At 34.8% G+C, this 12,582-nt stretch overlaps 1 protein-coding gene across 2 annotated transcripts in view; it reads left to right on the forward strand.

Annotated features, from left to right (window-relative positions):
• Positions 1-2,176: 2,176 nt before the first annotated feature.
• The window catches only part of LOC109092251 (paralemmin-3-like), a 39,443-nt gene continuing 29,037 nt past the window's right edge, over positions 2,177-12,582 (forward strand). Inside the window, exon 1 of one of the 2 annotated variants that reach the window (XM_042757750.1) lies at positions 2,177-2,617. The gene's annotated coding sequence lies outside the window, so the exon portion shown is untranslated. The remainder of the gene's footprint in view (positions 2,618-12,582) is intronic. The other variant, XM_042757749.1, reaches the window with a different exon arrangement.

Consider the following 12,582-nt stretch of genomic DNA (forward strand, 5'->3'; position numbering starts at 1 on the left):
TTAAATTGAAATTAAGCCCATGTAGAGCACTCTTTTTGTGGTGTGTTGAGTAGCTGTCTAATATGTAGAGCATTCCAAATCAGCCATTTATGAGGTTCTGTGATGGTTAGGATGCTGCCTTAAGGCACAAGTATGCTTCAGCTGTTTGTTTGCAGCTACAATTCGCACATGATACACGTGATGTAAAATTCATTATCAACATAGTTCAATTGCTCTGTGCTTTTGCAGCCCACATCTTCTAGCCTCAAGCACATTTGCACATCTGAACTTGTCTTTGCACACGTCCCTGGAATTTACAGCACTAATGGACATGTCAATTAGGTAGCAACAAGAAAAAAATAAAAATTAAAGGAAAATGCTAATAAAACAGCAGAAGACAAAGTTAGGTACCTGTCTTTGTACAACTAGAGCTTGAAAGAAAAAAAATTAAGTTGGCAGAAATTATCTCACAAAGTTTGGAAAAGTCTATTCAGAAGAAATGTGTTTAAAAACACAAAACAAAATTTAACAGCCCACTGTTGATAAAACATTTACAAAATATGTATGCTATAGTGTAAAAGCGATTCATGTTCTACAACCATTTTTTCCTCGTAGGCCTGTTTCCAGCCTGTAAATTTGAAAGTAGACACTTTTTTTTTTCATGCAACTTTAACTATTTTGTGCTGTCATTTCCCTCCTTCCATTCAATCTTTATCAGATGATAAACACTGAAAACAGAAGGGGAACTGAATCGATGCCAGGTGGCTGAAACTCTTGCCATGCTGTGGAAGTGGCACAATTCTTACACATACATCACAGGTTTCACCCTATCTAGGACTCTCAGTGGGGATCCTCCTGAGCATTGCAGCAGAGATTCAAAGTAGGTCGCCCTGAACTTGCACACCCTGATTTATGTCATGTGGACAGTGGCCAAGTCAATCTTAAGGAAATGGCTGTGGAATTTTGGACAGCCATGGATGATTTATACATTTTTAAAAACGGAGCAAAAAAGAATAAAAAAGACATTGGAACAGACAAGACAAGAATATTAAACATACAGTGCAGTCTAAAACTCTGAAACCACATTGAAAATCTGGGCTTTTTAAAGGAAACGTTCACCCCAAAAATGAAAATTTGCAGAACATTAACTCACCCTCGGGCCATTCAAGATGTGGATGAGATTGTTTCTTCATCAGAACAGATATGGGGAAGTTTAGCATCACATCACTTGCTCACCTGCAGTGAATGGGTGCCGTCAGAATGAGAGTCCAAACAGCTGATAAAAACAGCACAATAAACCACAAGTAATCCACACAACTCCAGTCATTCAATTAATGGCTTATGAAGTAAAAAGCTTCATGTTTGTTAAAAAAAAAAAAAAAAAAAAAAATCCATCATTAAGATGCTTTAACTTTAATATGCTGATTTAAGGCTGGAAACAGTTGTGCTGATAATAGTTTTTTTTCAAAATAGTAATATTTTCTAACAATATAAGTCTTTACAATCACTTTTTATCAATTTAACACATCATTGAATAAAAGTATTCATTTCTTTCAAAAAGAGAAAGAAAAATAATTACTGAGCCTAAGCTTTTGAACGGTAGTGTATATTCTTACAAAAGAAGTGTTATTATTTAAAACTTTTTATTCATCAAAGAATTTTGAAAAAGTATCATAGGTTAAAAAAAAGCAGCTCAACGGTTTTCAACATTGATAATAAATCAGCATGTCAGAATGATTTCTGAAAGATGTCAGACTTTGAGTAATAGCTTATGAAAATTCAGCTTTGGATCACAGGAATAAATTATATTTTAAAGTATATTAAAACAGACAACCATTATTTTAAATTGTTCTAAATAAAATAATTATTCAATAAATTAAAAATAAATTAATTCATTCATTCATTCCACTGTGGTTCCAGACTTCAAGACCTCAGAAGAGGCTGCTTTTCCTTGTAGACACATAGCAGATCATGACAGCTTTCGGATGACAGCTGTCTTCCATATATAACATATTAATTTAAAATAACAATATGTTACAGTAGAGAAGTCTCTCCACTGCTTCAGCAGATAAAATGGGTCAGAGGTTAAAGGCACACCACATGAGCAGTTAATTTTTAACAAGTCCAAAAAAACAAATATAACCTGGCAGTTTTATTAAGAAAAAAAAAAGAAAAAAGAAAAGAAAAAAAGAAAGAAACAAAGAAACCGTTTGCCAGGAATGGGTTGGCCTCACAAACAGAAACTAAGAGACCAGTCAGGTAACCAGAAACCGCTCCTGCAGTCAGTGTATGAAGCGCCTGAAGCGCGTCGCGGTGGGAGAGGCACAAAGTTTGCAGAGGATATCTGAAACTCATTTCTTTTACTTTATGTCATATCTGCGTTTTTTTATGTCGCTTGGCAGCAGTTTCGATATAAGCGGTTTTAAACGTTGAATTGAAGCTATAAATAAAATCCTTCCATTGCTTTTGGCGAAGCTCCTCAGGTGTTTTGTTCTTCCAGCTGAAGATTTCGTCCACTCGACGCAGACATTCGATGCAAACTCCTGACCAGCAGAACTATATAAGTTCCGCTTTCCGTTTTCTTTGTATATAAACACTTCATTACCTATTCAGAAGGACATACGGGCCAGTGCATCAGGTAAGGATGTTTTAAAGCTGTTGAGGGGTGTTTGTTGCTCAATTCATGATATTCATCAGGTAGTGTTCTTAATAGTTTTGGGATGATTTTCTTCGCGCACTTACTGCGTAGGCTTTGAAAAGCACATCCGTTTAATGCGCGGTTTATAATCATTGGTATTTATCTGCAGGGATTATCATTCATTCTGTAATTACAAATAAGCATGCCTGACATGATAAAATACTTTAAATCTGTATAACCATTTTATAGAAATAATTATCTTATGGCTCTAAAAATGTCAAGGGGTGTAACCATTTATTAAAAAGTACTAAATGCAAAACATGTCTGCATGACCTGCTCAAAATGTATGAGAGAGAGAGAGAGAGAGAGAGAGAGAGAGAGAGAACCCTGACTGACCTTGAGATAAAAAATTGTTTTTTTTTTCTTTTTTTTGTTTTCTCTTGCATGTTGGTTAGGCCACACTGACTTGGATTTGGCTGACAAATGTTTTAAAATATATATAAAAAAATATTTTATAACAGCATTGCTTTGTTTTAATGAACAATGATCATTTTAAATCTTATATATATATATATATATATATATATATATATATATATATATATATATATATATATATATATGTATATTATTGTTGAACAGTTACACCTAGACATTTCTGATATTACCCCACCCCCCCTTTTTTAAAGGGGTCCTATTATGCTTTTTCACTTTTTCAACTTTAGGTAGTCTGTAATGTTGCTGTTTGAGCATAAAAAAAGATCTGCAAAGTTACATAGCTCAAAGTCCACTTCAAAAGGAGATATTTTATTTAACAGAAATCACTTTTAAAAAACTACAACGAACGACTTGTTGGGACTACAACGCATATTTTACGGGATTTGTGAGATCACAGATACCTATGAATGGGACGAGACCTGGTTGAGCTGCACTAGAGAAGGCAATGAGTGTTATCACTATGTCAGAGACACGCTAGCTTTCCCAAGACAGACGAGCTTAGAGTGGTTACAATCATCCTGGTTTAAATCACACTCAAATTGATTTGATATTGACGCAATATTTACACTGAAGCTCACAGGCTGCTATGGTAAGAGGCATGACATTTCCCGACCAAGCGCCGAGTGCTGCCAATCACAACACAGACTGGCCCAGCTAACCAATCACAGCGCATTTCATATTTCAGAAGGCGGGCCATTTGATACAGGAACTATTTGAGCCGTTCATGCCAGACTGGGGAGAGAGGTGTTGTAATATTGTAAATATGTGAAAAATTATTTGTTTTTCGAACAACCTAGTATGAGAGCCTGACCTAGTAAACCCCCAAAACAAAATCAAGATTTTGTAAAAGAGCATAATAGGACCCCTTTATTTTTGGGTAGAGTAGTGAGCAAAAGAGGAATATGATCTTTAAAAACAAAAGAAATTCAAAAATTACAGTCATTGGTAGCTGCAATTTCATATTGCATACACATTTGTAAATTGCCTACAGCATTTATTAAAACTGGCTTGACAGTGTCAAGTAACACAAACATTTACCATGGCAGCCAGAGTTTTATTTCTGTACCTCAGTCATTATAGCTATTCTTGCTACAGTAAAACTACAGAAGTGTTCACAGGGACACTTTTTAGTAACTGCTGTCATTGAGAAGTTATTCTGGCTGTTTTAAGAGGTTTAAAATTCAATGCAAAAATAATACTTTGTTTAAAGTTAATCTCACGTGGCTTGATATAACTTGACGTGCCAAGCAGGTGTCTCCGTGTTGACAGCAAGAGTTTTCAACACCCAGTGCTGTTAATCCAATCATCTTAGGTGGTAACAGAACTAAATACATCAGTTTAGTTTTCACAAGCTATCAGTAGTTGTTTGATGCAAGGATCAGTACATAAGGTAAATGTTAGGTGCTGGATGTGTTCTGTTCTGCCTGTGTAATCTATAGCAGAACAAAAGTATTATAACCTCTAAATAAGTACCAAGTTTATATTTTCCACATTTGAAGTAAGAATATGTCCGCAGATACATTGCAGGATTAGTTGCCAACCCAATTTCATGCCGCAGTCATTTTTAAAAGCATGCACACACAGAATTTGGACATTATATGAGTGTCACAACACAAAGAGCAAATTGGAGCTCTTAGAATTCACTGAACTGAATCATTGGAGAGAAAAACCACCTAAAATTTTCCTCACCCTTCAAGTTGCCCGCTTGCTTGTCTGTGCAAGAACTGCTTACCATTGACAAAAAGAGGTTTTATCTGGAACTGAAAAATAAACAGGCCTAAAACAACCGGTAGCAGAGCTGGAAACCGTCCTTTTCATTGCGGTCACAACCTGTTCAAGTGATTTTAAAAAAATTCCACCTTGTGCTTTTCCACTCTTGAAGGGAAGAACTTTAAAGTGAAGTTCAGGTCCACCAGAGTGAAAAGTACAGAGATTTAGAAAATGAAAATAAAAGTTTAGGCAGTCAGCAAGAGAAAATTGAGTGGTACAGAAAAGGAATGGTTTCGCCATTGTGTCCTTTTGAGGATGCTCTGAAGTGTTCTTAGACCACTAGATGATGGATGTTTAGTTTGCTGATGGGAAATTCCTCACTGCCATGGAGTCACCATGCCACCAAATACTCCAATTACACCAAGAAAAATGACCTGTGTGGTCTGAATCATTGATTTGCCTCTGGATTTAAAGCAGTCTCACATTTTGACAGACAGTGATTAATTGCTTCTCTTGTGATAAAAACATTTAAAGCTGAAGTGTGTAAAAGAATTTTGGACATCAAAACATTTAAATTCCCTAAAATGCAGAGACAATAATGTTTCTGTGGCAACAATGTTTCAAATGTAAATGTTGGCTTGTTTGAGCCTGAAGTAGCAACAATGACTTTTTTGTCAGTTTGGGACAGGACTGTTTTTCAGACCAGTGGTAGATGGAGGAGTGTTCAGGGAAACAATCAGTGTTTTAGCAATTCTGTTTGATGTTGCAAATCACACAGAAATTAGATACTTTAACTTTAATTGTTGAACTTGAAATTTTCTTCTGAAAAGAAATTTGTTAGAAGCTACAGTACACTCTTGAAAATAACTGTTCTTTATTTGCATCTAAGGTTCCAAGCAGAACATTTACCTTCCAGGGAACATTTCCATGAGTTTTTTATTGTGGAAAAAGTTATTTAGCTCTTTACATAAAAATAGTTTTAAGAACTGGTTACGGAAATGTTCTTTGGGGAACCAAAATTGGTTCTAATATGACATTGCTGTGAAACCACTTTTAGGAACCTCTATTTTTAAGAGTGTAGTTATATAAGTCAGTAGTTCTGCCTAGTTATTCAGTAATGTGGCACATCCAAATCCTAATTAAACGAGATTGATGGGTTGGTTTTTGGTGTGAAATCTGTGATATGCAAATCCAGATGGAGAGCTGCAGGATAGTGCTGCTGCTGGTGAGATGTTCCAGTTCTTCAGGTTCCTCGCAGGGTTGTTCTGTAGGTGTTGGACCTGAATGTTTGCCAGGATAATTTAAGAGAGATGAGAGAAGGCTACAATCAATTTAAATGCACCCCAAAGGTACACTGTCAGCATAATCCAAGAAAAACAACCCAGAAATCTCTGGAGGCAACCTGTCTTTTAAACTCTTTTAAGAGTTTAAAAGATTTTAATTCTTTTTTTTTTCACACGGGATGGTGCGAACAGATCTACTTTGAGAATTGTGTCATGCATTTCAGTTTGGATGCTAAATTGTTGTTTATACATGCAGCCTTCCAGAGAACCTCTTTGTACAACAGCCTGAGGCCAAAGGCGCTGTTGCTCAGTGTGTAATTTTTACACAGAGTATTCCCCCCATCATTCTTTTGCCGCTGTCTTAGTACTCATCTCTCAGTGTGCTCTTGGACCGTTACAGCATCCTGCTGGCTTAAGAATTGGCTAGCTGTTGGAGACATGTTTATTTTTGATGGGGAACCACTGTGGAAAACCACAGGAGGACAATGCGACATCACATTGCTGATTTTTTTTACACACATTCTACACACAGTCCAAAAATGAAAGCTTAGTCATGAGTTACTCACCCTCATGTTGTTCCAAACCTGTATGACTTTCTTTCCTAGAATACAAAAGAAGAAATCTGGCCTTTTACTGTCTTATGGCACTGATGTCATGTTCATTTAATTTGGAAACAGAAATATGGTTTCTTTCAATGTGTTTATAGTCCTTCCTTCTTCATAATAGTTTCTCAGTGTAGGTAAAGGGTGAAGCCAAGCTATTAAAATTAAACTGCCTGAATCCCATCTTAATTTCATTGTGAAAATATGGAGTGGAATGCCAGCACATCTTCACTGGACTCGCTGTCACTCCAAGCTAATTTTTATCTAGTATAAGAGAAGCTGCCAGGCCTTAGGAAGCTAACATACCCTTCTCAGCGAGCTGCAGCTAATAAATCTGAAGTTTACTGAGCGCCTCTGTCTATTTTTACGGGTGGGCTCAGTGGCCCAGAGGTTCTGCCCTGTGCTGTGTTAGTTTTATAAGAAAGTAAATCTTGGTGAATTGGACCTAAGTTGACTACAACTTTCTATAGTTCGATTATAGAATGATATGAAGGTTTTTTTTTTCCTTCTAGATACTAAAATTGCCTTACAGTAAACTTATCACAGTCCTTCTGATGCAGCCTTTGGTTAAAGCATTGATAGACTGATATGTGACCCTGGACCACAAAACCAGTCATAAGTCATCATCTGAAAGCCAAATAAATAAGATTTCCATTCATGTATGGTTTGTTAGGATAGGACAATATTTGGCCGAGATGCAACTATTTGAAAATCTGGAATCTGAGAAAATCAACTTTAAAGTTGTCTAAAATGAAGTTCTTAGCAATACATATTACTAATCAAAAATTCAGTTTTAATATATTTACGGTAGGAAATTAACAAAATATTTTCATGGAACATGATCTTTACTTAATATTCTAATGATTTTTGGCATAAAAGAAAAATCTATAATTTTGACCCATACAATGTATTTTTGGTTCAGTCAGGCCTTAGAATGCGAGTATTTTGCCATTTGAGAGACTGTCTGTGAATTATCTCATCAGCCAATGAACATTCCATTTAAATTAATACTGTTAAATTATCTCATCAGCCAATGAACATGCCTGCTTGGACAAAGAGTGACTGCTTTGTTGATAATTTTGTCAAAGGATGATTATAATAGCTAATCTGTTAGTATGTTTGGGTAAATATTGTGTAAAATGTATGAAGCCTCTAAAGTGACATTTGAAGAAAATATAATAATGTGCATGAGAATTTTTTTGTTTATGTATCTGAAAATAATTAGTTTTTTTTTTCCAGCAAATGTCACTAATTTTTATGTTTAGTTTTATTATCAGCATTATATCGGAGAGTGTCCACTTTGATTTCTGGATGTTGTTGATGATACAACCAAATATTGTGAGGGGACCAAATGTAAGCGTTCAAGAATTGGTCATTGAAACACCATATTTATTAATAGCTATTCTGAATATGGGGGATTGCATGTCCTCAGTAAAATTTATGGTTCTGGTTCTGGATAATGTTGTCAGCATTGGCCACTGAGAAACTATAACTAGTTAAGACATGGGTGCCCAGTTTTGTTCCTGGAGATATACCTTCCTGCAAAGTTCAGCTCCAGCTCCGATCATCAAACACAGCTGAACCAGCTCATTAAGATTTTCAGGAGCACTTTACAAGTGATAACTGTGTTTGATCAGGGATGGAACTGAACTCTGCAGGTAGGTTCTGTAGATCTCCAGGAACAGGACTGGGCATTCATAAGTTCAGAGAACCCAACCACTTTAAAACAACTTTCTCCAGGGTTTGAACATACCTATTAAATACTCAACCATAAAGTGACCTATCCAAAATGATCTATCAGAGACTTTGTCTTGAACTCTACAAGTTTATGCAAAAATATTAAATGAATAAGCCTTGTGAAGAGTCTTTGAACCCAGCAGATGCTCAGATACCCTGCAGAGCATTAAGGATATGAGGTCACAGCTCTTCTGTTATCTCTGCTGTATGGAGCTGGGAATTAGTAATGAAAACTATGAATATTTTGAAAGCAGGCTTGCTGTTAGAACCATACCTGATTAATTTCCTCTGCCTGCATGAAGGGCAGATAGGAATGCTTATAATTATTTATGAATAGTGTGTTTTATGATTTATATTCAGCTGGTGCTGTTAAAAGACATGCTTAAAATGCTCTAATTTAATGCTGTGAAATGTTTTAGATGATCCTTTGTTGCATAGTTTGCATGCTTCTTTTTCTACGGATATTGATATTGTCTGCTAATTTGTTCAATATCTTAAAACCATTGTGTTTTTCATGCCAGGAAACTATTTTCTCCTGTGTCAACTGTTTCCCCAGTAATTATCTGCTTAGTTGATTACTTTAGCTGCTTTATTGACTTGAATGTGGAATCCCGTCAATGTTTTCTGACCTTTCTACAACCTCTTTATACCGATTATCTTGTTGACATGCTACAAAGATTTGCAGGATATCCCTATGAGATGTTGTCTCACATTTCACACACACAAGTTCATGAGTAGCATGTTGTAAAGTCTTTTAACACTCTTTGTAGTTTGATGTCAGTTACTCTGTAAAGTGGGTTGAGCTATTAGGCATAATTAGCCTTAGTGTTGTCAGTCAAAGGTAAAGGAGAACTTTGCAATACTCCACATTATGCAAAAACATCTCATTCTCATTACTGCAATGCAATAAAATAATGCTATATAATTTGAGGGAACAATTTTTGGTTTATTTTGTGACGACAGCGTACATACAGATACGGCAACATGCAAAAGCAAGTTTTGGTTACGGATGACATGATGGCATCATAGAAGTGTGCTATTTGCAGTCAGCCATGATTACTTTATTGCAACATAATATTTAAAAACTATTAATTTCTTTATTAAAATTGTTTTCCCATTATGGTAGCATCTGTTGCACTGAATTAAATTTATGCTGATTTTAACAGGATGAATTTCACAACTGTATATGAGTATTTGGCACTGCAGTAAAGAGAATTGGGAAAGAAAATTTGCCTAATTTTCATGAAATTAATCTCACAATGCAGAGCTATCTTAATGATACCAAAAATATAATTTAATATTTTTTTCCTTTAGATTTTGTGGTGAAATATGTCCAAGGATGTGCTTCACGAGATTCGCCCAAGGAGTAAAACAGGTTTATGTTTATTTAGGAAAAGCAGAGGAGAACTTCAAACGTGGTGGCGAGGTTTAAAAATGAGTCCTTGTTTTCTCAACACTGTATAATCATATTTTGATTGACACTTTGTGTTGATGGTTGATTTGTCTTTGCTAAAGCTAACTCAAGGGCAGCGGAAAAGCATGTGCTAAACATTAGACATTTAAGCCAAGACATTGACTCAGTGCTTTTGGATTCTAAAGGGCAAATATGTTTTGATAAGCCGAAAAAGTTCACCTATTTAACTTAAAAGTAGAGGAAAGCAACGTGTGCACTCTGTACACAGGTACAAAGTGATGTATTTCTGAGTGCACATGGATATTCAATGAGAATAAATGGAAAGAAATCGATTTTATCCATCAGGAATTGAGTTGATTTAAAAAATTGAATGTTCATACCAGACTTGAGCAAGACCTAAATGACTGACTTTTGCATCCTGAAGTACAACATTATAGTTTGAGGATGCCTTTTAATTTTTTTTTTAATAGCAAAGGTTAAGTGCAAAAGCCTTTGCTATTTATAAAGTCTGCATTAGCAAATGCATTAGCTATGTGGCTATTGGTTAACATTAACAAACATTGGTTAACATTTACCAATACGTGACATTAGCTGAAAGTCATTGAAATATTGCAAAGACAAACATTTTCTTTCTGACTGATAAATCACTGACCATAAAACAAGGAATTAAGAAAGTACATTAAGAAACATTAAAAAAAGTAGATAGGATCAATTCTGATTTCATTTAGACTTTAAACACTTATAAAGGGGAGAAGGGCATTTCTATCTTCTGTTGTAATTTCTTTGGTTCTGTAATTACCAGCTCATTACTGTGTTTGATTGAATCGGCAGAGCAGACAGATATGTGCATTTAATTCAGCATAAGGTCTTATACAAAGGTTTGCTTAATCACTTCAGAAATGTTCCATATATGCATCTAATGGACTACAGAATTTTACTTAATGGACTATTAGTGCAGTACTGTATGTCAAGTGCATAGTTGGGTGTGCACAAATTTCTCAAAGTAGGTGCACAAATTTCTAAATTGTGATGATGGCAATCAGTGCATTTGGTTTAGGCAGGATTAGGCTGGTCTCGCATTCTTCCCTAAACCTGTTTTAGAAAATCACTAATCCCAGACAACAACAGCAACATGCTGTGACATGTCACTTTGCCTGCCTGCTGTGATCACGAGAATATCAAGTGGAATATCCTGAAATGATTCATTATGAAAGTGTGGGAGAGTGCTTTGAGTTCCCGTTGGGGAAAGAGATGTTTAATCATTGACCGGGGCTTACCGAGTCTCTGTTCATTAAAGTCAAAATGAATAATTGACATTGGATCTTAAAACAAGCTCAGATGAATGTCAGACAGCGGTATTAGTAACTTATCTTCTTGTAGATATTCACAGACTGCTGAAGTTTATGGTGTTTAAAATCCTTATTTGACCTAATACGTCTGGTTTCGGAGAGTCAGACTTTTGACTCTGCATAAAAGATTGCAAAACCACACTGCAGAATATTCTGGTCCAGGACTGTGATTTACATATAAAACTAAAAATTATTTAATATATATTGGTGGCATATTGTTTAATGCACAATATTAGTCTTTTTTTATTTATTGTATTAGTCAATATTGGATATTCAGTTATGTCTGTTTACCATATTTTTACATTTAGATGACCTTTGCCATAATCTAACGCTCACTTGAAGTTAAAAATATCTTAAAAACATTACTTTAAAAGTATATTAAAAGTAATTGTTAGCAAATCTCAAAATTATATATTTTTTTAAATTGTACATTATAATGTTATACCTCACTTATTAACTTTTAATAAATATTTACAATTATTTAATTTTTTTAATGCTAATTTATAATAAACATTTAAAATTAGTTAAATCCTTTATGAATAATGCATTATAAAGGTATTCATAATGTACATTATGCATTATATATATATATATATATATATATATATATATATATATATATATATATATATATATATATATATATGTATGTATGTATATAATTGGTTGTTTGTTGTATTTTAATGCATTATTCATTCTAAAGGTATAACAATGAATAGATAAGTATTATAATGTAATATAACTGCAGTTACAGTTATTCACAAGATCATACAGTGCATTGTAGGGTGCATTACAACACGTAATTTATGCATTCAAATACTTTTATAATGCATTATATATAAGTATTTTTTTATTTTATTAAGTTAAAATAGTATTGATTTTTAATATTGGCCATTTATCTTTTCTCATAATATGAAAATAATTATCGGCTTGCCGTTAAGTCTCGAGCTGAAATATCTGTGCATCTCTAGATAAAGTCTTGTGCACCTTGACTGAAATTGTATAGCATCTAGCCAATCAGATTGGAACTTTTGGTATGTGGACACGCTGTCTCAGGCCAAGACTATAATTTTGCAGTATTACTGGGTGTTCTGGTAGAGGATACTGTCCAGAAGAGTTTTGGCGAAACAGAAGTTCACTTTAAAACTGTGATGTTAAACCGCTGTCATCTAAGTCCATGTTTCAGCAATAAACTGGTTGAGCACATGCACAACTGTGATGCTGCAATATTAAAGGTGATAAATAAATAACAGCTTCATTTTCATGCTCTCAGTTCTCAGTTTCAGAGCCGTTTGTTCCTGTGTATCTAGGTGATGTGCAACAGAAGTGGAATGTCGGCTGTTTTCATCTAGAGGTGACGTGCTTTTTAATA

Source organism: Cyprinus carpio, chromosome A6 (assembly GCF_018340385.1).
Source record: "Cyprinus carpio isolate SPL01 chromosome A6, ASM1834038v1, whole genome shotgun sequence".
NCBI classification, from domain to species: Eukaryota; Metazoa; Chordata; class Actinopteri; order Cypriniformes; family Cyprinidae; genus Cyprinus; species Cyprinus carpio.